Raw genomic sequence first — 27321 nt, forward strand, 5'->3', positions numbered from 1 at the left:
GCGATGTTACCGTACATGCCATTATCGAGGATTATTCACATTATCTGTGTATAATTAGCATTATGCATTTTCGAGTTGAAGCCTTATTATTAACTAGATATCAAATGTGCATATATGCTGAGATATTCATTCCTATTTTGGTAAGAGTTTTCAGCGAATAGCTATGTAGCCGGCTTCATCGTGAAAATCAATAGATGTAATTAAATCCTGCAGCAGTATTGAAAGACTTGCTAAAATACGATTTTGCTGATCAAAAAATTAAATATCTCGTTTAAAACGCATTTCTTTTACTATAAACACGGAAACTACTTTTAAAACTAAAAAGTGCTATAGAGAGAAGAAAAAAGAAATTAAAATTTCTGTCAATAACAATTGATTACAAAATAATTCAAATATATGTGTATGTTGTGTGACATTTAATATTATTATGTTGCAAAAACAAACGCTGTCAGTAAAAAGTAAAACCATCAAAAAGTTGCTACTCCACTGCTGACAAAATAACCAGTAGCTTTATATTTATAGCGAATAGCGAAGTAAACTTATAAATTATTTCAGGCATAACTCGAGAATTCAAGATGAGATAAAAGGATCCTACGAAAGTACGGCATGACACTTTTCTGATGAACTGAGAGAAAAGCCGGCACTCGTAACAGTCTTTGAAGTATTCGTGCCCTGATGCTCACCGTGTAACAAACGGTGCAAAGGGCGTAATGTTACGTTTTATAAGGGTATAAAAGAGTCGTGACGTCGTAGCAGAAACGGAGAAATAGAAAACGAAATTTAACGGGTCATGCATATACGTATGTCAAAGTATTCGAACGTATCTTTGTTAGCTTTAATCGCGCTGCACGTTGAACTAAGTATTCGCGATAAAAGAATTTCACAAGAATTAAGAGCTTGGCAGATGTTTATTGACTTACCATTATGTCCCATAATAATAAAATATTTAATAAAACGTAAGTCATCACTTTAAACATTTCCAGTAGTTTTATTCTAGTACCGACATTTATTGTCTCTTGGTATTACCTGTTAAGGTGCATTTCATAAAATTTGACAAGTTTAGTGATTTTAATTTCTTAAAATCCTGAAATTGTTATTTCTTACGAATTATACTCATAAAACAAAATTATCTAATCAAAATAAAATCTTATGTTTTATTTCATGATGAAAAAATATTTTTCTTACTTTAAAATCACATTCTAAATATTTTACGTGGATATTTCTACAAATGCTTACTATTTCATGACAGTCGTAATTTACTACCTAATTCTAGTTGTTAATTTTAGTTTTATTGTTCGAAGAAATTAGATAAATAAAGGTGAGTTCTTTTTTTTACATGAGAAAAGTTGAATCCTTCTTTATGTCAAGTAACAAAATAATATGATTTACTAGATATTAGGGGAATTCTGTAGTTTTAAGCCAGAAGTCACGATCGTAATCTTTATCAGAGAAATACGTTTCGCTTTATACACGGTAGCCACATCGCTACGTTGGTGCCTCTCTATACAGTACAGTGTAATAATCGCATTAAACTGTCTGCCTTAGTTTATGAGCTTTGCGCGTTACGGCGTTTAGATGGTCACGTGTTTATAATAACGTAAAATTCTATACACCCCAGTGTAATATCTCACGATAATAAATAATTAATAAGAAACCTGAAAAGAACGCTTAAATACTTGCACATAAAAACATCACGACATAGCTACGAAATAATCCCTTTGTCCTGAAAATTCTCGGTCTCTGAAATACTTCATTATCTAGATAAATCGTGTTCTTAGTGAACGTTTTCACTGATACTTCAGCAAAAGCTCATTTGCTATTCAAAATTTTGCCCCTAATATTATAATTTTTCTCTACCATCGTGTAATATGACATAATTAATCAAACGAAGTTAGTTACAGTGAACTATTCAAAAACATACATATACCTATGTATGTAATCAAAATTAATATGTCGCGTGCAATATACCTTGAACACATAAATGCCGCGAAATGCGTGTATTATTAATAACCAATATACCATATCTTTAAATTATTTTGACTCCTCGTGAATTACGTCGTGTAGTCAATCCAAAGACAAGAGGCAAATTACGTTTAAATCATTAAAAGATTCAAAGCGCGATACGAAATACTAATCAAAATGATATGTAGAAGCATTGTTAAAAGTCATATCAGTAACTTTCATAATATAATATTCTATAATTTCCATCGTCTGTTATTTCAATTGGTATTTAAATAAATCGCACGAAATATCTACTTCGACAAAGTTGTTGCCTCAATGTATTGTTGCTAACGGATCATTAAGCCTGGAAACTAATTGCTCGCGCGATCTTACACCTAATTGTCAGTTGTTCGTAGGAAATGATCGCGATCGTATTTCCAAAGATAATTATGCGTTTTCCAAGGTATTAACACAGTAACTGATGAAACGGCTCGCGCGTCACTGCTTGCCAGCTCGAATTCTCACCGAGTGAATGACAACAAAGGAACCGCATATACACAGTAACATGTTGTGCGCCACGAAAAAAAAAACAAGCGCCAAGCTTGGGCTTTGTGCCAACTAGTTCACCGTCACAAAATATTTAATATATGCACTGCGCAGTGTAAATTTTATATTTTGTAATTCAAACTAATGTCGAAAACTACTATCGCATATTGCACCTAATACTCCATTCTACTTATGTAATCTAAAGATTTTACTTTATATTGATCAAAAACTTGCCTATTAGTTTATTATTAATTCATCAAGTAATGCATTAATTTGCCAAATTGCCTCCTTTTAAATTATTTATGTTTTCAGAAGAATAAAATGCTTTAATAATTCAATGAATTTTATTATAATTTGAAAAAAATAACATTAAATGACCGCCAGAAATATCTATAACAATTTATTTTCTTGATTTAATAAAATTATATATTATACCTTGCAGAACGTAGAAAATAAATAATAATGACAAAGGAATAACACACAATTTCCATTTCCCGATCATACAAAAATAAATAATTATTCAGTATTTTGTAATCTCAATAATGGCATATTAAAATCTTTTCTAATTAATGTCGAAAATATTGTACGGAATTTATACAACGTTTTGCAGTATCATTTATAAGTGTTAAATAGTTTGCAAAATGACAACATGGATAGTCTTCCGTCCAGCACTAAAGTTCACTTTAGTTTCTGGTATGTGTTGGAAGTCATTAAAATACGCGTATATAGCTGGTAACCCGCTCGCCGCAAGTTGCCACCTGTTCGAGAACTAATTAAACGAGCTACGCCCTCATAAAAGCAAATAACTGAAATGCATTCCTATATACTAATCTCTTCTGAAAACGATAGTAAACGAATAGTAAAATTTGATGTTATGTCTTTGGATATTTTGTCGCTTAACTGTTAACATAGTTTCCAATGTTAATGATAAATAAATATTTACTTTGTTAAGTGCCTTTAGAAAAACTATTTCCCAATAAAATATGGCAAAAATAATCAAATTTTAATAGTCGATGTATTTATTATATAAAAATCAACGTTTTTCAGTGAAAAAAAATAATCAATTGTCACAATTATGCGTTTTATGTGTGCGATTTTGACTCTATGTTAATATTTTGCAGAATTAAGCGATTTTTTAGATCTCGAAAACATTGTTTAGCTGAATATTTATCGATGTGGAAAATAAGGTATCTTGCGCGGGAAGTTGATTTGGCTGTTATTTCGAGACATTTATTTCATTCCATTCAGAGTTTTAGTTTCATTGAAATTTTTCCTCTTTTCCTATTTTTTATTCTAACGTGCCAAAGGCTCGTTAAATCGGACTTCTCTCGTTTCGTTTCACTTCTCTCAGCCTTTCTCACGAATGTCAGTATCAATTTGCAGGAAATGAGCGCAGCGGGAGTTTCAAGTTAAACGAAGAAACGGGAGTAATACAGAGATAGTGCGATCAGTATTATATTTATATATATATAGAGAACAATTCTATAAATTTTCCCCTAATATTATTTTTTATTATTTGGCTAGGAGCATGTATGTGTACTTTACATTTAGATTTAGATCTTTGTCAAAGTGCAAATCTGTTTACTTACAAAGTGTTTTTCATTTACAATTGAACTGTTTATTTGTTCTAATAGTTCGTACGGTTCTATAGAGAATTTAATTTACATAACTGTAGAATTTTATCCGGAATCTAAAACTACCCCTGGGTATAGTATAATAGTAATACGAGGATCTTTTTCAACACCATTGGAGGGCGTGAAATTACTCGCTCGAGCGTTCGTGTACTTAATATGCTGGGAACTCGTGCGCGGTATTTCTGCCGCGAAAAGTTCGCCGGAGCAGCCGTTGCAGCCACGGGAGAAAAAGGAAAAATTGCTTTCAATTCTACTCTCATTTAAATCGCAAGTCAAATGCAAATCAGCCGCGGAAGCTCGTGCACGCATGGTTAAATGCAATCGTATTATCGCGTCCAGAAGTGCGTCGAACATTCCTTTTTAATTTGCGAATTCATATACGAGTGAAGCATGCGCTGTAGTCTCTAATATAACAATTTATTAAAAGTAAAAATCATCGTGCCTATTAATAAGAATTTTAATTGCAGATAGCAAGGTTGAGCAAAACATTTTTTATATTTCGTATTCGAAATTTTTTTTAAATGCTCATGAAATTTTAATTCTGCGATAATTTGAGTTCAACCCGATTGGCCAATTCTACGTGTAATGTGTTATTTATATAATTAATAATGAAGAATGGCTACTAGTGATCAAGCCCACGCACGTAAAAACTGTTCGCTGCAATTTCCTCTGCGTCTCATTATATTTATTGAATATTAATCCACTTAAAATGCAATTAATTATTAAGTACTTAGGCAATATAAATTTTAATACAAATAATCGTAGAAAATTAATAACGATATGCGTTAAAAACAATTAATTTCAATTTAAAAGACAAATCTAAACTTAACACAAAAAAACACAATTTATTAAAAATTTCAACGTTTTAAAGGTCATACGGTGATGTTTCAATTATTTTAGAAATATTAAAAATTGAATGTAAAAATGTTCTATTTAAAATGTAACTAAATTTAATATAAGAACGACAGATTAAAGTTAACTTTAGTAATGAATAAAAGCACAGTCTATTCTTAGTCTTCCCAAGAAATCCGTGGAACTATTTCGCATTTTATCATTGACGAAGAAAAAAGACGGACGTACTAACGAGCAACGTCGGCTGATTGGCACCCTTTGATGCTGGCGGATTGATAACTTGTGATCAAACCTTGCGTTCCAAGTATTTTGTCATAAACATGGAATCGCTTGCTTCTAAATCAACGTTACTTCATTGAAAACTTATCATAAAATGATGTAACGTTATATAAAGATATAACAAACATTTATTACACGATAAATGTGATTTTAATTAATATGGTATTTTTATAGCAACTCTCTGCTATTTGTTACACAAGCACGTATCAAAGAAAACAGAGATGCGGTAGCTTAAGAAAAAAGAATATTGTGTGCAGCAGCCGAAATAAGTGTGCTCTTTTCGTTTCGCAGTACGTTATTATTTCTATCTTTGATCGTTTAGTTATACTGTAAAAAGTCATTTTACTATTACATATATTATACATATATTATATCACCATGTGATCAATACTGTTAAATTCAATCAAGGCCGGGAGCAATTTTAAGTCTTCAACTTAATAATTAGCCAGCTCAACATCTTGTCGAAGCGCAAAGTCAAACGCTTAGTTTGCTTCCAGTATATGGTAGTTAAAGCATAACAAATATGTATGTTGCATGCGCTGCTGTATATTGTACGTACACAATTTTCTCCTTTTATCTTTCCCTTGCAGCGTTTTACAATTTTTTATGCGACACTGTGAGAGTGGACAATTTCTTATCCGCAGAACTGTCACTCCAGTATCGTTTTTTATAGCGAGAATAAGTCCTTTCTTATCTCCTCGTGTAACTCAACGGTATCGAAACATCTTATCTGTCGCACATTTTCCCTCACAAAATCAAAGCAACGGCACGATTGTCGCCTTCAACACGTGATACGTTGTTGATAAATTCTTTATTGCCGTTCACTATCATATATTTATAATATTTGAGACTTTGTTATTAATATATTAAGTAAAATAACTCGTAAGATCGTAGGTGTGATAATATACATTTATATAATTAGTTTCAAAATATTATAATATTTTTTCTACAATTTTATTACTCAGTTAAAAATTTTTATTTGTAATTTGAGTATACCTATATTTATACATCTTTTTCTTACCTTTGGCCTAATGTGATCTATTATCGTGAATGTTATATTTATTACAATGCTCAATTAATGCGATTATTTCGAATTTTCGACGATCCTAGAGATATCAAGCTCAAGTGGATACTACAAAACCTGTATACATTTATTTGTTACATGGCTTTATACATGCACGAATAACATGCTTGTTTTCTCTTGCTAACGCGAAAACGTGCAAGGTAAACTTTACTGGGGAAACTATGAAGCTATCCATCGTTTCAATCAAGCGATATAAATTTCAATCGGCGAGTTTCTAGATTGTTAATTAACATAGTAAGATGAATCTTAATAAGAAATAAAAATCCGCAAAAGAATAAAACTTTGCAATAAATAGAGAAGACTTTTTACTGACTCTTTACAAAATGTCATATGTATATGCAGGATAAAACATATGTCCTTCCATTTACCATAATTTGGAAAAAAAGAACAAATTAACAATCGTGTTAAAGTAAGTCGTTTGATTCAATTAGAAGCCATATTAAAATAAAATTTAATATCGTTATCGCAAACAAGATATTGAAACATTAAATATAATCTTGGATTTTCAGAAACGATATCCATGTTTTCCTTTAATCTTAAGAACCGACAAGTTAATAAAGAGAAGTTATACGATCTTTTGAACTGAACTTTCAAGAAGATCATTTCTTATACGCATTTAAATAATCGATAGCAAGCAAGTTCGTCAACTTTCTTGCCACTTGGCATCAGTTAAAAGTTGAAGAGATTCAAAGAAATTGTAATACTAATAAAGTCACTTTCCGTGGAATAAAGAGTCGTCAAAAATGTCAAAGAATTTGTATACAAAATTAGAAAAAAGTGTTAAACCAGCAAGGGATACACAGAACAAGATATAGACATGTATTGTTATAAACTAAGATAACTGATCCAAATATTAAACATTTGAATAAATTTGTCAATTTGAAAATGTTTGACAGCTGAATTAAAATATACATACAATGTATACATGTGTATACGCAATATACATAAAATTTACATTGATATTTGTAAATATTTAGCAATTATCTATTTTCCTCTACGATATGATGTAAATATCAATGCTCAGTTCAAAAATTTACATTTCGCAAATATACTCTATTCATTGCAGACGCAGACCAATTTCTCAAAATAATTAATTATTAGTTAATGCTTTATGGTTTCGTGCAACACAAATAGAAACTAAATTTTATTTATGCAATTTCTTGAATTGTTACCAAGTGAGCGCAACGTTATTTGCCTTGTAGAATTTAAATTAAAAGAATTTTACGATACTTTGTATAGGTGGTTGTTAATTCAGAAAAGCGGCACCGAATATAGCTGTTTATAAATAAATATAAAACATCGGTAACTCTTTCCAATATGTTATAAATCATTTACAAGAGCAAAGTTAAATATCACGAAAAGTTTTATGCGTCCCGCAGTTACAGTTAGCTTGTCCGCAATTACCATTTCTGTTTGAAACGTACATTTGCGGTGATTGGTCTGAGGAGAGAAACAGCTGGGGAGAAACTAAGCGAAAAAGAGAGAAATCCATCAGAGATCCATGCGCAAGTGATTTCATTAAACATTAATCCTACGGCAAAAATAATGATAGGCTACTATACCATTTTTTTATTTTTCTTAACCTGATGAATAAGTTTCATCTCGTAAATAAATTCACGTAATAAATTCTCTCTTTCTTCTCTCTCCCTCTCCTATCCTTCCATCCTTATATTTGCACCAGGATTAATCGGCTCGTGTATTTTTCCCCATGCGAATTTTAAAACGGAGTTCACCGCGAGATGAAAATATTTCTTTCGTAAAATCTATCTATACGAATAATGGAAATGAAAACCTTCGGATAATGAAGAGTATGTATGAATAACTGCTTTGACTAAACAGAAACTGTAATTCTTGATAATTATCGTTCAAGCGTTTTTACCGGTCATATGTACATTATACCTTGCGTTTTACCTCAAATTACGTACTCCATAATCAAATCTTCCTTCTTTAAAAGAATCTCTTGTCAGAATTAAAACCGTGTTCATATTGATTTAACATTCTGCAATGCGCCGTACTTATTATTAGTTTGTGAGAGAAAAGAATGTTTTACATTGCTTTCCTCTGCATTATCTTTTTCAAATATGTAACATCTGAGTCGTAGACGTGTATAGATTGAAATTGCGAAGTCGTGACAATGATTAATGTGATCTGGATTTTTATATCGTTGTCGTAATGTAGCAATAATTAAAACGTTGGCAATAAAATATAATTGTTCCATTAGATGACTCGAGATTGCTCGTCACTTTTTCCGTCTTTTAATGATACGGACGTGTTAGTAACGTTATGGTAGTAAACGGGATTAGTAAACGTTACTGCGACGATCATCAATATAATATATTGCACGCGCGTAAATCTTAATGGTTTTTTTTTATTCTACATTCTAAAGTTTTGTTTTAAATCCGATGTAAAATTTCGAAAAACGTCAAGAATAAACTAACAATAAAAGTGGATATAAAATACAATATGTATAACAAATAGAACATCGGCCACAACAAGATTTGTATAATTTTTCATAATAATATAAAATAAAAAAATTGCCAATTGTTTTCCAGTCGTAGAGCAAATGAACCTTTACACTCGTGGCATCATCTCATATAATGTTTTAACATGTTTTAACAACTCACATCATCTTTTAGCTTTTAGCAAGACTGTGCTATTTATTATTCTCTAGCGCATTAAACACTTAAATTCTCATAGCTTTCGAAAAATAGCCAGAAAGTCTACGTATTTCAAAATATTTTTCAAAGCATTAAACAGAAATTCATTGCTTTCCAAGACAATACTTTAACCCGTAAATTATTATGGGATATTTATTATTACAAAATTTTTAACAACTGTTGTTTATAAAAGTTGCTAAATGGATTGTGTTTCTCTCTTAAGTAATTATTCGTGATTGACAAGAAGTAACAAAAGAAGAGAAAAGCTTCTTTTATTATCCTAGTTATTATTTCAATTATATAGGTACTTCTTCACAAAACTTAATCTTTTTAAATCTGTTCTTTTTCTACGAAAAAATACTTCCATTTTCAAAGGTGCAAAATAATTTGATCTTATTCATAGTAAAAAGAAAAATATCAACGAATGATACTAAGAGTATATGTATATTAAATATAACATCAGACAGCTCATCCGTTTTTTAATTACATTTACGTAAAAAATAATTAAATTATAATTCCATGATACGATAATATTAATCTAAGAGGAAAAGAGGAACTAATTTACTAAAAGAGGAACAAATTTTACAATTTAATAAAATGGATTATGAAGAGGATTTTTGAAATACAAAAATCCTTTCCGTCTTTACCTATTAAATTTTTTTATTTGAGAATCTTTTTAGTAAAGAATTATTTATTTTATTTCAGTCTTTTAAGATTTTTATCCTTGTAGTTTAAAAGCATTGTTCTCAATTTAAATTCTATACACGAGAGTCTATAGATTTTACTTCGTGCCCTCACAGAAAGTGTCTTGTAAGCCTAATTGTAAGCTAGAAGATTGCTAAGTGAAATTTGCCCGTTAAACAGTGTGAACTGAGTCTTGTTGTACTCAATTCTCACTGTTTAACTCATAGCCTGCGATACCCGCTTTTCCCATATTCGGTTTCCTCTCTACGCAACACTGGTAATTGGAAAACTTTTGCTGGATAAAGGACAGCTTTCCAAGGGAATTTTTTTCCACCGATATCAATCGCAAAACTTTATTGGGTTCGGGAGCAGAGCAAAAAATGAATTCGTTTCGGCATTGTTTGAGCGCGAGCAAGCTTGAGTATCGCATTGCGTTATTTCCCTTTTTCTCGTATGTGTGAATGTGTATTTTGAATCTCCATACTCTCCGTACTTTGGTGCTTGAATTTTGTTGACATTTACGTTCACCATTTTTAGTGAGTCTGTCGAGTACATTGCGCACGTGAAACAACTGATAATAGCAGATAATATCGAAAACGTATTGAATGCTTCATAAGTTTTCTCGAAATATCCATTAAAAATAAATTTGAAAAACAATTATAAGCTTACATCTGTATTATATCTTTAAATTTAAATGTTTATATAATTAAAGTACAAGTGTATAAGTTGTGTAAGTTACAAATATTATGTACTTTAAAGCAAAAACAATACTTTCTTTTACTGACAAAATCTGTTAAGAAATTTATTGACGAAATTTCAAATAAACACATAGTCTTGAAAGAAAATGCACTCTGATAATGAACTAAAACTTACAATATGTTATAAGAGATTATTCCATTAATCGTTTTTAATCCTTAATAAAATATACTTTATTAGAGACATCTTCATTACAGCACATAATATTAGAGGGGTATCGAATTTTGTTGCAATTAATTTATATTGTAAATGTAAATCATTAGTGCAAATTTGTTGAATACAATATTAAGTTGAATAAAATTTTAACGTCTGTATTAACTTTCTCTCCAAATACAATTGTTTAGCACGCATACCTTGGTTCGTTAGCCTTTTATAATATCATTGTTTCATACAATATTTTATTTAACAATAAGACATTTTACGAATAAATAATAAAAGGGGATAAAAAGTAATTTCATTAAACTCAGTGCTAAACTGATGTGTAAATATGACTAACACCATGACTTTAAAAAAAATAACGGAAAGAATTTTTTACCGCATAACATGGTTGTTCGCTGGAGGAAAGGTATATATGTATAAAATTCAAACTAGTACAGGTATTATTCCCACGGCGTCTGTTTTGTTAATAAATAAAGAGATGAATTAATTACATAAACAATGTGCAGCGGTCTGCAAGCAATATTAGGCAAGTTTCAGCCTAAATTTCACGCCAACAGTCTACTATTAATTTATGAGGCTGTTCACTGCAGTGTTTATCAACGAAATTCGCAGCATGCAGAAAAGTTATTTTCCCAATGGAAATTCATGCTTTTCGCAATGTCATAAAAGTGGTAATTAATATTTCTTTCAGTATGTTCATTATCATCGAAGACAGTCGGTTTTATTTTTGTGATTTTTTAGAAGCAAATTTAAGATTGACTTTCGACGCGCAACAAGCTACGAGAAAAATTATGTTTCTGACAAGATACGTGGAAAATTTCCGCGATCGAGTCGTCTCGTTGGATGGTGCATAAAAATGAAATTCAATAAACGCACGTGTATCGCAGAACGAATTGTATTTTCACAGGAAGCGTTCGCACGTCGCCGAAGGTCCTCTTTCGTGTTTTTACTCTCTCCATGGCATTTCATATACTGCACGACATGTTGGAATTTCAGCTTTTGATGAAACATTACTAAACGATCAATAATAATTTTACAAGAACTTAAATGTACGAGTATATTTTTATGTTGCGTCAATAAATTCAAATATCTAATTTTGAATAAGTATTAATAAATGTATGCTATTACATTTTCTCTCTCCAAATTGTGAAAATTTCATTCGTATATTCAGTTTCACACTTTTATGCCCATCAAAAGTTTAATATCTATCAGTAGAATAATAATGCTTTCTTCAAATAAAGTTATAAAAAGGGAATATATAGACATGCATAACTATATGAACGTGCACGGAGAGATTGAACCACGATGGAAAATTCAGCCAACACAGCGTCGCGACGAAAGCATAGAATAATTTATACTCATTTACTAATTGAATGATACGTCATCACTAGAGATCGATAAGTTTCAACGGTCGAGTAGTAAGTAAATTATTCATTGTTCCGAAATGGAATATCAAGACAAACTCACGATGCGCCGAGATATCTTCTAGTGAGTACTTCTAGTGAATTAGGCATAAATGAACAACTAATGTACGATAATACGCATAATTTCATCTATTATAACCGCGTTTTACTTTGCGTTAATATCTACCTTAATGAATACCTATGCTCCAATTCTTGGCCAGAACGTGAAACTAAAATTCTTACTTATAAGAGCTATAAGTAAAATATAATAAAATTGTTAACAGCAATAAGTAACTAATAATCAAATGATTTATTTAATGAGTTTTTTAAATAATTATTTTATTGAATTGCATTCAGAATATATTAATAAATTAGTAGAAAGATAAAGATATTTCTTATATTTCTTTTCTGTTAAACAGCGGTTACGAGATATTGCAAATAAATGCTAAAAGCAATGTCCCCTACGAGGTTAATTTTTAGCGAGGCGAAAAAATAGTTACTTGCTGAAAAATTTGAAGACAGATCTTACTCGTTAATCATAATTACGAACTCTGTATCCTTCTTTGCACCAGTCAACTTGGCCGAAACATTTTATTAATACTCGTGTGCACCGTACCGCAACGCCTATCATAAATATACGCCGTGGAGTTACTAAAAGTTTGATAAAAAAAGAAAGAACAAAATAAAAAATTTTCATAAGAGGCAAGCTAACATCCACGTATGTATAATACTTTTATAGTAACACAACTTTATTATTGACTTTTATTGCTCAAATAAGATTCCGTTGATTTTGTCTTTTGGTTTCTTGATGAAAAGGCAGAATTTCTTTTCTTACAAAAATTACCCTATCAACCTTCATCACTTTTTAACGAACTGCTTTTATGTACATAAAATACTTTTACTCTTTCGTCCCGCTGCTTATTCGTGGCATTAGTACAACCCTTGCTTGCTACAAAAACGTGGTTTTTTTTAGCAATGCAGTAATCAGTAAAATACAACAATACTTTTCACGACAGACCCATGAAAATGTTAAGTATATACGATTAGAATATACATATTGTATGTATTTATAATTGATGGAAGGATAAGACGAAAAAAGTACGATCGCACGAAACTACAATTTGCATAAACGCGCCAGTCTACAGATATTATTCTAGTACTCGGCACAATCGCACCTCAAGGAATAATGACACGGTATAAAGAGCGACTTGTGTCGCACAACTTGCCGACTTTTGCCTCTCCGCATTGCTGGCGCGATGACTTTGTGTAAACGAATACGCCATATACCGCATATTTATTTATTGCCACTACGAAATTTAATACGTGCTTCAAAATATACATATCTGCATTATACATTCTTAAATTCCGAATGGAATTTAGTGAATGAATTATTTTCACTCATTTTACTCTTCGTTTTGTAGGCTCATTAATATCGTCTAAAGACCTGCGTCCACAAAGCTAGAACTTGGTCCAAGTTCTAGTTTCAGGAAATGTATAGTCAATCAACTTGCAGCTTTTATGGAATAGCTGCAAGTTAATTGGCTACACATTTCTCGGAGCTAGAACTTGGACCAAGTTCTAGCATTGTGGACACAGGCCTTTAGACGCTAATTAATTTCGTTTGACTAGGAAATCTTAATAAAGGTACTGTTACATAAATCTTAGTTTAGACGAATATACCTTGCATACACTAACTTATTTGTCAGTTGCGAATGACCACAATGCATAGTACTTGTACGTAAGAAAATAAAATACAAACTTAGCTGATTTCTAGTATTATTTGAACTAAAAATTGGTATATTTGTTATATTGTAATATGTTTTGCATTACATTACAAGTAAACATTATTATTTTATTTTGTTATGTTACAGCTCTTCCTTTTAATTAAAAATAATTTTAAAAACATTAAATTAATTTAAATTAATTTAATTAAATCATTAAACTTCCACGCGATATTTTATAAATTATTTGTTAATTTTAATTTTTGTTTGTTGTGATTTATTATTTTTAATAATTAAAGATATATAATATTATTTTATTTAATTATGTATTAAATATATGTTGTTTACAAATATAATGCTATCTTATACAGATTTTTATGGTAAAATGCATCATATACCTATATTAAACCACACACCTAAAATAAATAGGTGTTTCTATATCTCGCAGTCTCCTGCTTTCTATACGAATCCATTTCCATGTTTTGCCTCAATAGAACGCGTTTATGGTTCCTAGCTTCAGTAGACTAAATGTATATGCGCGGAAAACGCACGTAGGCATTCGTTTTCTCGTATTTACTCTCAGCGTTCTCCTGTTTACGATCCGAGGGAAGTTTTTGCGGCAAAAAAGCCGATTGCTCCCACGAGAAAATACTGTCAGGATTTTACGATGGGTCCGTCTCGCATTTTGCCGATAATTCCGTGAAATATTGACCGCGACTATAACGTTCCGTTAAATGTTTACCGAATATTCGATTAATGATACCTAGAATCTTGCGTATACACGAACGGACGGAATATCCATAAATGCGATCGATAAATCCTGCAAATAGAGAACGCATTTATCACCGGCTCAGAGAGACGCTTCAATTATTTATCTAAACCTACTCGAAACTTTATTGTCCACTAGGGATCAATGAGAATTTATTCCATGACCTTTCAGCCATAGAACGAATCTAAAATAGAACTTTTGAAGACTCGAAATGAAAGTACAAATTTATATATATTCTCAATTATTGGTATTTTAACTCTCATTATTTTGATATAATTAAATATTTGAGTTGTAATTAAAAATATATTTAAATTTAACAAAAGGCATTTTATCGACAATTCTTTTTCTTATTGTAGAGTGTATACAATATTTTTTCAAATAATTATAATAACTTCGTATTTTTATGTATGACACTCTATACGTTCTTATAACGATATCCCTTTTACTACAATATTTAATATTCTATGTCGTTTCAAATTTTTACTTTATAAAAATAGAATTTTGATAACACACTAAAAATAATGCAATACATTATACGTTTTATTCACGTGTAAAAAGCTATTACTTCAGAAGAGGGCAGTGTCCTAAAATCATATTATTTCTTGTAAAAAAAATATAGATAAGTACTATACATATAATAGACTGCAACTCGATAAATGTTTACGTAAAAATTCGGTGCTTTTTACCTTTACCGACATCACACGTTTCGCGGGTTGAAATAAAACGTCAAGCGGCTTTATAAAATGCGCGGTTGCCAAAGACATTTACTGCATTTGACTGCATGGCAGCAGCCTAGATGCATACTCACACAGATAACTATAACTTCACACTACACCAATTGCACACTATGTGCAAATATAAATGTAGGAATTGTCTACGTGCAATTTATTATATTTCATATTTCGTTGTTAGTTTAAAAAAAACTTAATACATGAGTTTTTCCATAAACGAGAAGTGATCCAAAAAAATATACTCTTCTATCGGTTATAAAATCTTCAAAGAAATTTGAAGTTATTTTGTTCTAATGGAAATTTGATGGAATATCGTTTCTTATAACTATATAGCTTTTAATATTACATTTAGTAACTAGATTTTAAATTGAAATTTTATTTTAGTTTAATTTTTTTAATTTATGTTAATTTATATATTAAATATTTTGTAATAACAGATCTAAATAAATAAAAGGCAAAATCACTTTCAATAATAATTAATATACTCAACACACACGTATGTAAAATATCTTTGTAATTTTTAAAAATATATTTTGAAGATATATGTATGTTTAGCAGAAGAGTATCTCTCTTATTAAAAGTTCTAAATTTTTTAAATTTCGATAATTTGTACATTTTGGCGTACGGTATTTGTACATTTTGGTAAAACACCAAATTAATTTTTCCATTATGAAGGAATGCAAATTAATTTATCCGTTCATAGCCGCTCTACCGACAATTTCAACAATGCAACCCCGATGCAAAAATTTGTTTTTAAATTACCTGCGATTTCAAATTGATATCGAATGAAAGGAGTAATCAACTGTTCGTAATTTAAGTAGGTCGCATTATAATATATGCTTCGTGTTGGCTTTTCTTCTTCTTGAATTACGCGGCTTAACGAAATCTCTAAGAAGCTCTAAGTGATATATGGATTATTTACGAAGCACTTAAGAGTGTTAAATTGAGATAAAAGCATGCAAGAGATGCCGAGAAAGGATATGGATAAAATTAGGTCAGAAAATTGTTACATAAAGCAAATCTTCATCGTCGAGCAAAATTAGAATATTCGCTGCTACACAATGTGCCTTACTAAATTGATGATAACGTGGCGGAACCCGAAAAGAGCTCCGCGTGTGTTGTAACTTAGACATTAATGGCGGTCGCGATCAATTTATCATTTTAAAGTTTTCTACCTCGTTGCACTTGCGCGACAGTCTTTTAATAGTTTTATAAGCAGCGCCGTAAATCTTAATAGATGAAGAAATTTCTTAACTCGAAGTTTATTTTCCCGTGTCTCGCCATACCGCAATTTGGAATTTACCGTGCCTTTTGCAGAACGGACAAGACGATACGCATGAAAGGCAACATTCGAAAATTTAATGCATGAAAATGGATAATAGGAAACCGATCCTTGCAAGGAAGTCTACAGATAATGATAAATTAGGCGTTACGTTACGCAATGATACGCGATTAAGCGAACGCTAACATGCGTGCCAATTCATTTCGCTCCGATCGGTACCTATCGATCTCAAGTTGCTCATTACCGTCTCGTGAGTATCGACGCAATAACACGAGTGCACATAGGAAACCGTAATTGACGTTCGACATTAACTTACACAGAGAAAAGGGGGACGCGCGCATCCTGATTAAATGGACCCGCATAAACAAACTCTGTAAATGTTGCATTTATAGCGACCGCTCTAACGGAAGTAAACAAACTGCGGCAAACACAAGAGGTAAATTTATATTTCGTGCTATGTCTGGGAACTATCTCAATTTTCATGATACATTCGTAATTAAATTACTTTCAATCGGCTGGAAAATGTAACATGGATCAAGATGATATTTTACGGGCGGAAATCTTAAGTCCAAATCTCAGTTACAGAATACACGTTTCACGAAACATTTAACGTTAATAATCATAGAATTTAGCGACCGCGCTTCGAGGTTGTAAAATAAATACTGCACTATATTCTCTGTTAAAGACCGTTCCCAGGATATATTGTATGGATATATATATATATATATGTATATCCTCTTGTGAGGAGCGTGTTAGGATATAAACTACGCTTTCGTGACCGCGAGAGCTCAAATACTCGCAATAATTGTTTCCGTACCGCGGCGACTCCCGGGAGTTTGCGCGACGTTGAAACGACTGCACTGTCCATCATAATAACAGACATGATCCTCGTATAGTAAATCTTTATTAAACGAAACACTCCGATGTGAGAAACATACGTTACTTCTTCTAATTGTATAAAAAATTACGATAATGTATTTAATTTCTATACCGTCAACTGAAATGTGTAAGAGGCCTCTCTCATGTTTTTCACACAACTTCGGCGTTTTTACTATTTCAGTAGTCTAAAATAAACATCTGTTTTTAAAAAGACCGGAATATGGATTTTCTTTTGCATTTTAATGTATCGGTAACATTTATTACCGTGATTGCAAATATTCGTGGCATTAAACATTCTCAAAAGTACTGCACACGAAGCTAATATTGAATACGTTATTATAAATATGTATTATTCTTATTGTTGACACAATATGTTTAATAATGTGCAATTAATAAAATAAAAGAAGAAATACATACGAGAAAACAATACCCACTGGATTGAATATGCAAAATTCAACCTGTTATGCTCGAGGAAATAAAAACAACCCGGTTAACGAAGTTTATTAATATTCGAATTTGTTATTACTAACATATCCTGTCGTTCATGATACTCTCCGACGGTCTTAAAGCTAATATCGCGACTATGTACACGGTTATTTAGTCGTCGAGAAACCATCCTTACTGTAGCGCATCTAATCAATAGGGTGCGTACACTGTGCCCTTAACACATAGAGCGATCTCCAATTTGTATTTGAGAGAGATGTCAACCAATCGTTTGGAAATCAAGATATGGGAAAGCCATTACGTTCCCCATCGTCGGAAGGGAATGGCAATCAAATGCGTTCGACCCGACATTTCGTTCCTATTAGATCAGCCGAAGGCAGTAACGATGCGGCTATCAAATTTCTACGTTACTATAGAAGACCGGGTAACAACGGAACACAAGAGAGAAGAAGCCAATATGTCGAGTTTACGAGCGACCAAACAAATTTTTAATGACGTACATTGTAACGAATATGGCCATCGAACATGATCAATTATAATCTTCTTGTATATCCGCATACGGGGAGATTTTTTAAATTGAAATTTCTCCTGCAATGGTATTTTCTACACTATTCCTGCTATAATTCAATATCGGGAAGGCGGGGAGGGAGCAAAATGTGAAATAAAAAGGGAAAGAATTTAATTTCCAAGCAGAAATAAAATGTTTGAAATAGATCCGGCATTACCATGATAATTTACTTTCGTATTGAAACGGGACATGATTCAGAACGTGAATTTTTACCGTGGTTACATGTGAATTGCATTACAATTAAATATTTATTATCATTGGGACAAAGTTAGGCATTTACTTTTATTATTTGAGCTTCTACATATCCTATGAATCCAGGAAAAATGAGATAAAAAGGGAGAGAGAAAAAGAGAAAAAGCAGGAAAAGAACCTAGACTGAGAGCATTAGATTACCTCGAGGCAAAGGATACGCCCCGATAGTAGACCTTTCCTTCAACCAAAGTGTCTCTGCAATATATCGTACAGGTCCTTCGAACTGATATATCGTACCTCCATATTAGTTGATTGATAGTATTCACCTGTGATGCACGGTAAAACAATTTAACGCTCCTACGATTTTTGTAGACCTTACATAACTGCCGTCTATCGGTCGCGTCATCGTTATTTTTATGCGATAACTTTCTAGAATTATATTGCTATACATATAGAGTGTATGAGCAGAATAATGCACTTACTTCAAATCTTTATATAATACAATTTTCGTTGTCACATGTACAAGTTCTATAAAATTTATTACTGATAAATCGAGCAACGGACAATTTACGAAACCACGTAATTATTTGTTTATTGGTATTTATTTTTCTATAGTAGGCAAACCACATAATCAGTGAACTACTGCAACACGTATATAATTTTTAGAATTATTAAATTAATTAACTTATCTCCCGTTAAACGATTTGCTATTTTTCTAAGTAGTAAAAAATTTCTAATATAATTCCTTACGTTGCTTCATTTTTATTTTCTCACATCAGAGGATTTATTGACTTCTCTCTAAATAGGTTGGATTCATTTTATCGCGTTCTAAACATTTGCGCGCCGAGTGCAATTGACATTTACCGGCACTATTATCCTCTCGTTCGCAACTCGACGATGTTGATGCAATTCGTCGTTGCCTGCGTTTCCATCGTCGTTTCCTCGAGACTAATCGCATCGAAGTCGATACGAGCGATATAATTAAACGAGCGACTTTTCCCGATAGCACTATCGGTTTACACCTTTCTCTGTAATACGCATGATCGATAGATATAGTAATTAAAGAGGTGACTCAAATTAACCGTTGCGGACGAGAATCGTAATTACAGACACCCCTATCAAAGCCCGAAGATCTGTCGCACGGTGAAATAAAAGACGCGATACGAATCGAGCAGAATGCTCTCTGATTAACACTTTCGTGCTAGAAAGTCATTAGAGATTCTAATAACATCGTTAGTTTCCTTTGTATGATTTGAGAATTTTCGATCGACCAAGTCGAATTGGACTCTGAAGAACGCATTATCTAAATCATACTAAAAACAAACTGCATGCTAAAAAATATTACCGAGAGTACTATAGTAAGCACATTATCACTACAGTAAGCATGATACTAAATGCAATAATCGATGGCGAGAGGATATTGATTATTACGAAAGATGTCTGACAACAAGCAAAACGGAAACTCAAATACTTTAGTCTCGTCCCAGGGACAAAGCGACCCTAAACCGCGCGCGTTGAATTTTGATTCTTCAATACAATTTGACCTCATAGATTAGAAATTCTCGAAGAATTTTGGGCTAACAAGTTGAGCGTTAACGTACGAATGTCTTCATTGACACTAGTTTTATCTTAGAAGTTAGTCTAAAAAGAAACTTGAATTACAATATAAAAATTATTTTATTTCATCTCTAATAATTTCGAAGCGTTCTTGGTTTCTTTTTATAGAGAAAGGGATGAAAATAAAACGTGCGGGCGAAAATGTTAAGAAGCGAAAACAACTTTTGCATGAAGCCAAATTTTGAAGCGTATGGAAGCTGCGAAGTGAAAATGTCTTACAATGAGGAATACTCCAGAATTTTTCCCTCTACCCTTGGCTTTGCGTGGACTGTGACATTTAGGGCGACGGCACGTCTTCTCACTGTTAGTCTTATGCAAAATACTTCTAGCTGTTTGCCGACACGTTGATGTAGGTACTTCGGTTTAAATTATACCATCCAGACCGGTAAAATTAGCTTGTCGGCAAATAAATATTTGATTACCTCGCGAAACGCAAGCAAGATTCGTAAATGCAATGGAACAATAATCGAACTAGGAAATTAGCCAAAACATAAAGCATTGTAAATCTTTGTGTAATAAGTACACAAGCATCCTCGATATGCTTCCATTATAAATCTGTTAATACTAAAATTTAGCAGGCTGCGAAGATATTATATTTAAAAAATTGTAATAGCTTGAAAGAGTATTTAATATAATATCAATATGAAGTATTTAATATGAAGCATTTAATATAAATCGATTTATATTATTAGTATTATTGAAACAAGGAATTAGAATAAATTACAAGGAACTAAAATAAATTAACTAATCAGAATATTCTTCAATGTCGCCAGCGGTAATTAACAACGTTGTTAAAATTAATTAAGCTTTGCAATTAATAATATACATTTGTACACGTCAACTAAACTGAGGCGAAATTTCTCACTAATTAGAATTTAAGTAATAATAATTTTCAAAGCATTTTCTCGATTGAACAATGAACATTTTCTTAATTGAACAGAGTCGATCGTTATCTTAAGCAAAGCGAGTCCGCGCTATCATTCGCTCCCCGAGCCTCGAGCCGGCCGGCAGCGTCGAGAGTCGCTCCGTGCGTCGTATTACTTTCGCGTTATCAGTTATCGAGGCGCGATCGCGATGAGTTTGAGGATAAAACACTATTAATTTGTACACATTTATTAGTAACAAGCAATGTTCATCGATCAATTATTAAGTTTCGACAACTTGTAATGAGAAACGACTTGCACATTGAGGCAACGGTTTTTTATCGACGTAGATATGTACACGAGACTAAATCCATTTAAAATATGACTGTAAACCGCGGGGATGTGTCACGATTACATATCGCGCATTGCGCTTTAATAATTTTCAAAACATTTTCTCGATTGAATAATGAATATTTTCTCAATTGAACGGAGTCAATCGTTATCTTAAGCAAAGCGAGTCCGCAAAATAATACGCAACACGTATAGTAGGAGTCACTGAACAAAGCAATTTAAAATATTAGGTAGAATATTCGATTTACAATCATTTCGTATTTCGTAGGCGAGACAACGAACTCTACGTTCGTTTTTGCTTTTCTTCCCTCGCGGTATCACGTGCGACGTTCCGCGCGCTATTGTGTGAAGGTCACTGAGCTATCATTCGCTCCCCGAGCCTCGAGCCGGTCGGCAGCGTCGAGAGTCGCTCCGTGCGTCGTATTACTTTCGCGTTATCAGTTTCCGAGACGCGATCGCGATAAGTCTGAGGATAAAACACTATTAATTTGTACACGTTTATTAGTAACAAGCAATGTTCATCGATCAATTATTAAGTTTCGACAACTTGTAATGAGAAACGACTTGCACATTGAGGTAACGGCTTTTAATCGACGTAGATATGTACACGAGACTAAATCCATTTAAAATATGAATGTAAACCGCGGGGATGTGTCGCGATTACATATCGTGCATTGCGCTTTAATAATTTTCAAAACACTTTCTCGATTGAATAATGAATATTTTCTCAATTGAACGGAGTCAATCGTTATCTTAAGCAAAGCGAGTCCGCAAAATAATACGCAACACGTATAGTAGGAGTCACTGACAAAGCAATTTAAAATATTAGGTATAGAATATTTGATTTACAATCATTTCGTATTTCGTAGGCGAGACAACGAACTCTACGTTCGTTTTTGCTTTTCTTTCCTCGCGTGCGACGTTCCGCGCGTTATTGTGTACGCGAAGGTCACCGCGCTATCATTCGCTCCCCGAGCCTCGAGCCGGTCGGCAGCATCCGAGAGTCGCTCCGTGCGTTGTATTACTTTCGCGTTATCAGTTTTCGAGACGCGATCGCGATCGGTCTGAGGATAAAACGCTATTAATTTGCAGACGTTTATTAGTAACAACCAATGTTCATCGATTAATTATTAAGTTTCGATAACTTGTAATGAGAAACGATTTGCACATTGAGGCAGCGGCTTTTTATCGACCTAGATATATACTTCACGAGACTAAATTCATATAAAATATGAATGTAAATCGTGGGGATCTGTCGCGATTACACATCGCGCATTGCGGTTTCAATTATTTGTCGATTTCCGTGTCATCCGTTTTTCATTTTCGGGAAAAGAAAGAGAATATTATTGGTATACGACTTTGGAGCTTGCGTTGTTGTAATTCGTCCTGTCGCACTTCGCATCTCGAATAGGCAGAAAGTAGAGAAAGTCTTAGTACGCGTTGTTACGTTACATCTCGAGGTGATTGAAAATTATCCTAGTTAACTGTTACAATTAATAATCAAATATTATTCATTGCAAATGGATTTCGCTCGCGTAATTTATTTCATTCACGAAAGCATTAGATCGATTGACAATAAAGATGTAAAATATCGTTTCGTTGCGGACTAATAATTTCTTTACCGCAGCTGCTCGGATGCTCGCGTCGATCAAAAGCCTCGCTTCAGTACGGGAGTGCCAATTTAAAAGTGATTTATCCATCGCTATTTTCAAATCAAGAATGCAAGATGACAGGCGAATTGCCGGTTTGAATGATTTGCGTGACGGAAAGTCATACACAGACGACATACGTTGATAATATTTCGTGCGTTTCGCGATAGATCACGTTGTGTGCGGGAGTGCCGCGAGAAATTTCACGCGACCGATAATTTATCATTTCGCGAGTGAATATTTTGTGAGTGCAACAAAGGAAATCTGAGAGGAGAAGCAGATCTCGGAGACATCGAGCAACGGCGGAGCACCCATGGGGTAAGTTTTTTATATTTTATATATTATTTGCTACTTGCAAAATTAAGTGTCCGCTAACTAGTGACATTTTGTGCGTTTATTTTTACAAGGAAGACTCTTTCGAGTACTCTATAATTTATTTATTAAATAACTATTTAAAGAAAATATACGTTGCACACCGTGTCGGTGAGTTTAAATCAACGATATGAATCTATATGAAAATCGCTCTACATTGTGTAAAATGCACGTTAGAAAAGAAGATACAGTTTTGCAAATAAGTAAGTTTTTGTAGATCCATTGCTTGAAAATGGAAGTATGCATATACGCGCGAATGACTGTGTGTATGCAGTGTACGTGCATATTTATCGATAAGAAACCCGGCCGAATAAAAATCTCAATAAGAGAAGCCTTATTATATTGTACACAAAGCATTTCTCTTATTCAAAAGCCTATATTCAAAATGAGATTTATTATTACTTTTTATGTTCACTTTTATATTTTAAGGTAACATTATATTAAAATCAAACGCGAAAACATTACTCGCGAAACATGAATAATTAGACATCTTGACAAGACCGAAAATAAAATAAAACAATTCTCACTAAAATACAATAAAACATGTAATATATTTATGTTTCTGGACATACGATATTATCTCTCTATGACGACCGCTATTAATTATACAAAATGTCACAACAGAGAATAAACGGAAAATGAACAGCAATATACGATTAAGCTCGTATTTATTTTTGCTTGCGTCACATCCATTAAAAATGATCAATTACACATGGTGATAGCTCATATTTAATTAAAAAGAAATTTTTCTGAATAAAAAAGAGAATACCTTTCAATAAAATAAATATTCATTGACAAAATTGAAAATGATATTTAATTTTTCGGTAATACTAATTTATTATTTTGCATCTTATACTTTTAATTCTTAAAAAAGGTTTTATACATATATTATATACATATATGTATAATCTCTTTTTATATATATACATGCACGTATATGTATATTTATATTTCTATAGATTATTATATGATCTCATACATTGCATTTTCGTCGGAATTATATTTAACTGCTCTAATCGTTTATAATAGCAAATAAAATAACAAATATTGATTTCAAATATTCGAAAAGCTATCTTCGACAGGAAATACGGACTTTAACATCCGCGCCACGATACGCCAAAGTAAAGGAAATCCGCAAAGCAAAGGAATCGCTCTAGGGCTGGGACGATCGGATTTAACTCACACACATCAGTCCAAAAGACTTGCTCAAAGATAAACATAAGAAAATAAAACGTCGCTAGATGTGTGCGCGTGTTTGAAACATTAAAAAAGTATAATAAAGCGATTTTCCATTCGCCGGCACAATCAAATCAAAATAACAGTGGAGGAAAATATAAAATAATTTTAGTGAGAATTTAAAAACGAAAAATAAAAGAGAAAGGAAATCAAAAAGACTAGAAATTGCACCAAAGAAATGTATATACTTAATTGAATTCAATTCTATTCAATCAATTTCACATATTCTGCAAAAAAATAATCTGTTATAGAATAATTGATTACAAGAGCAAATTTTGGCGCAAATATAGTGTGCCATGGAAGATATACATATATGTGTATATCTTGCGTTCCATTATTTACGAACTACAAATTAATTCCGTTTGATATTCCGGTTCCGGAGACATCGATGCACTCATGCAGCAATTATGAGACCGTTTCGAGTATCATATTCGCACGATATCCGCAATATGTACAGACTATGAGACGTCATGAAACATCTGATATCAGCCATCAGGCATATCAGTCAACGAATGTCGGTTCCCCGGGAGGGCAGACCGAGAATGGTATGGAAACATGACGGTTAGGTCCGGTTATCAAATGTGAGACAGAATGTTTGCCACTAGGCTTTCATTAGCAGTAGCAATTATCTGATCTCATTTCATCGGGGCGTTTAACATCAATTTGATGATTGTAATCAAAATAACATTTAATCAAAATTAATTCGATTCATTTACATTTGCAAAATTTGTTGTTCCGACATTGAAACATTAAGCAAGTTGGTAATTAAAATTTAAGTTAAAATTAATAATTAGTAATTAATTCAAATATTTCTATTCCCGCAATAATATCATACTATATTATTGTTTGACTTCAATAATAATTTTCTGTAATTAACATAATTTGTATGCAGATGTCGGTGCAATAGAGTCTGATATATAATAGTGTAAATAATATATTACATATATTACTGCTTGTATAATTTATTATACATAGCAATTAATAGCATCTGCAGATTATTATAATTTTTTACCATCTTAGATCGGATTATTGCTTTTGCTAACAAATCAATAAAATTCGTATGGCTCAAATGTGATAAACACAAATTTTTAGGAATAAAGGACTACGAACCGTAACAGGGTGTCAGTGTCTAAGTATTTTATTCTAAATTTATTGCGAAAAAATATCACCTCAGCCAGGGTTTGAACCTGGGAGGAGGACCTCCCTCTCACTAGGCGGGCGTCTGTTTTTACTAAATTATTATTCTTTTGAAAAAACATTAATCATTTCGATTATTTTTCTCTTGGAGAATAATATTTATTTTTCAAATTATTCAAATTATTTTTTATCACAGCCAGAATTTAAAAGTATTGAGTTTTAATAAATTTAATCATAAATACGGACATCAAAGCAGTTCTTTGTTTAGTCATGTGCATTTGCAAACGTAATCTTCTTGGATGAAATCGATTAGCAGCAATTCCACGCACGTGGAAAATTCTTATTAAAGCAACAAATTCTTATAGTCACTCGATAAACTTCATTAAACGAGAATGGCAAATTACACAAAGACTTTTGTAGCTCGGTACACCAATCGATAATTGCGTAAGCATGACAGACTTATAAATTGGTCTGGTAATAATACCCGTAGATTCGCAATAACTAAAATATTCGCGCGATCTGCTCATAATGCATATTTGCAAAAAAGTTCCATGAAATGTCTTATTATTATTCAAGAGCTTATATGGTTACAAATTATTGTTGCTCATTTGGTTGCAAGATGTGTAGATTAAATCTGTCACCTTATATGGAACACGCAATTTATTTGTAACGATACCACAAATGTTTTTTCAAGAAAATTAATTGCTTTTAATCAGACATCTTTGTTTGGTGCTAATTATTTCACTATTTTTGGGTTGCGAATATGTTTTCTCCAAATTTAAAACTTTTATACACACGCATTGCAATTTAATAATTTATAAAACTCGCCAAGCATTTTTAATTTAAAAAAATATTGCAATATGTATTTTCTCTTAATGATAGTAATATTATGAAAAGTAAATATTTCAGTGATAAAAGGAATACGTCTCGTTTGCTATTTTTATATGGTCGCATTCAATATTACTTGTTTTTATATAAAAAATTGCCACGTTGTTCTAATTGCAAATCGGCCACGAGCAAAAATAAGCGAGGACAACATCGAAGCGCGTCGTACATCGTGCTTGACAACCTTAACGTCGCATCGTTCTTTTCGCGCTACGGAAATTTTATTAGCCTCCACGACACGCTCCCATTGGGACGCAAAAGTGATTTATTCTTCAGACAGATGGTGAGAGGAAGCTATGACGTCGACGATAGACAATGTATACCTCAAGGTGAGGCACCCTATTATACGAGCTCAAACGCGCGCACTTCATTTTATTATCTCTCAATCTATAAGAATTTACGAATAATAAAATTACGATGCATTCACCGTTAATTCGCAAGTCTTCCCCTAAAGATTTTCATAAATGTACTTCAGAAAGACAAAAGAGAACGAAAAGATTAATTTACAAAACAAATTTATATTGATACAGATATATTTTAACGAAATAGAAAATAATTTAATGTAAAAAGATTAAAATTCAAGAAACATTTTACACGTGCTTTGTACTATTTCAATTTGCTATCTTTCGT

The sequence above is a fragment of the Vollenhovia emeryi genome, unplaced genomic scaffold (genome assembly GCF_000949405.1).
Source record: "Vollenhovia emeryi isolate VEMERY1.0 unplaced genomic scaffold, V.emery_V1.0 DF939190.1, whole genome shotgun sequence".
NCBI classification, from domain to species: domain Eukaryota; kingdom Metazoa; phylum Arthropoda; class Insecta; order Hymenoptera; family Formicidae; genus Vollenhovia; species Vollenhovia emeryi.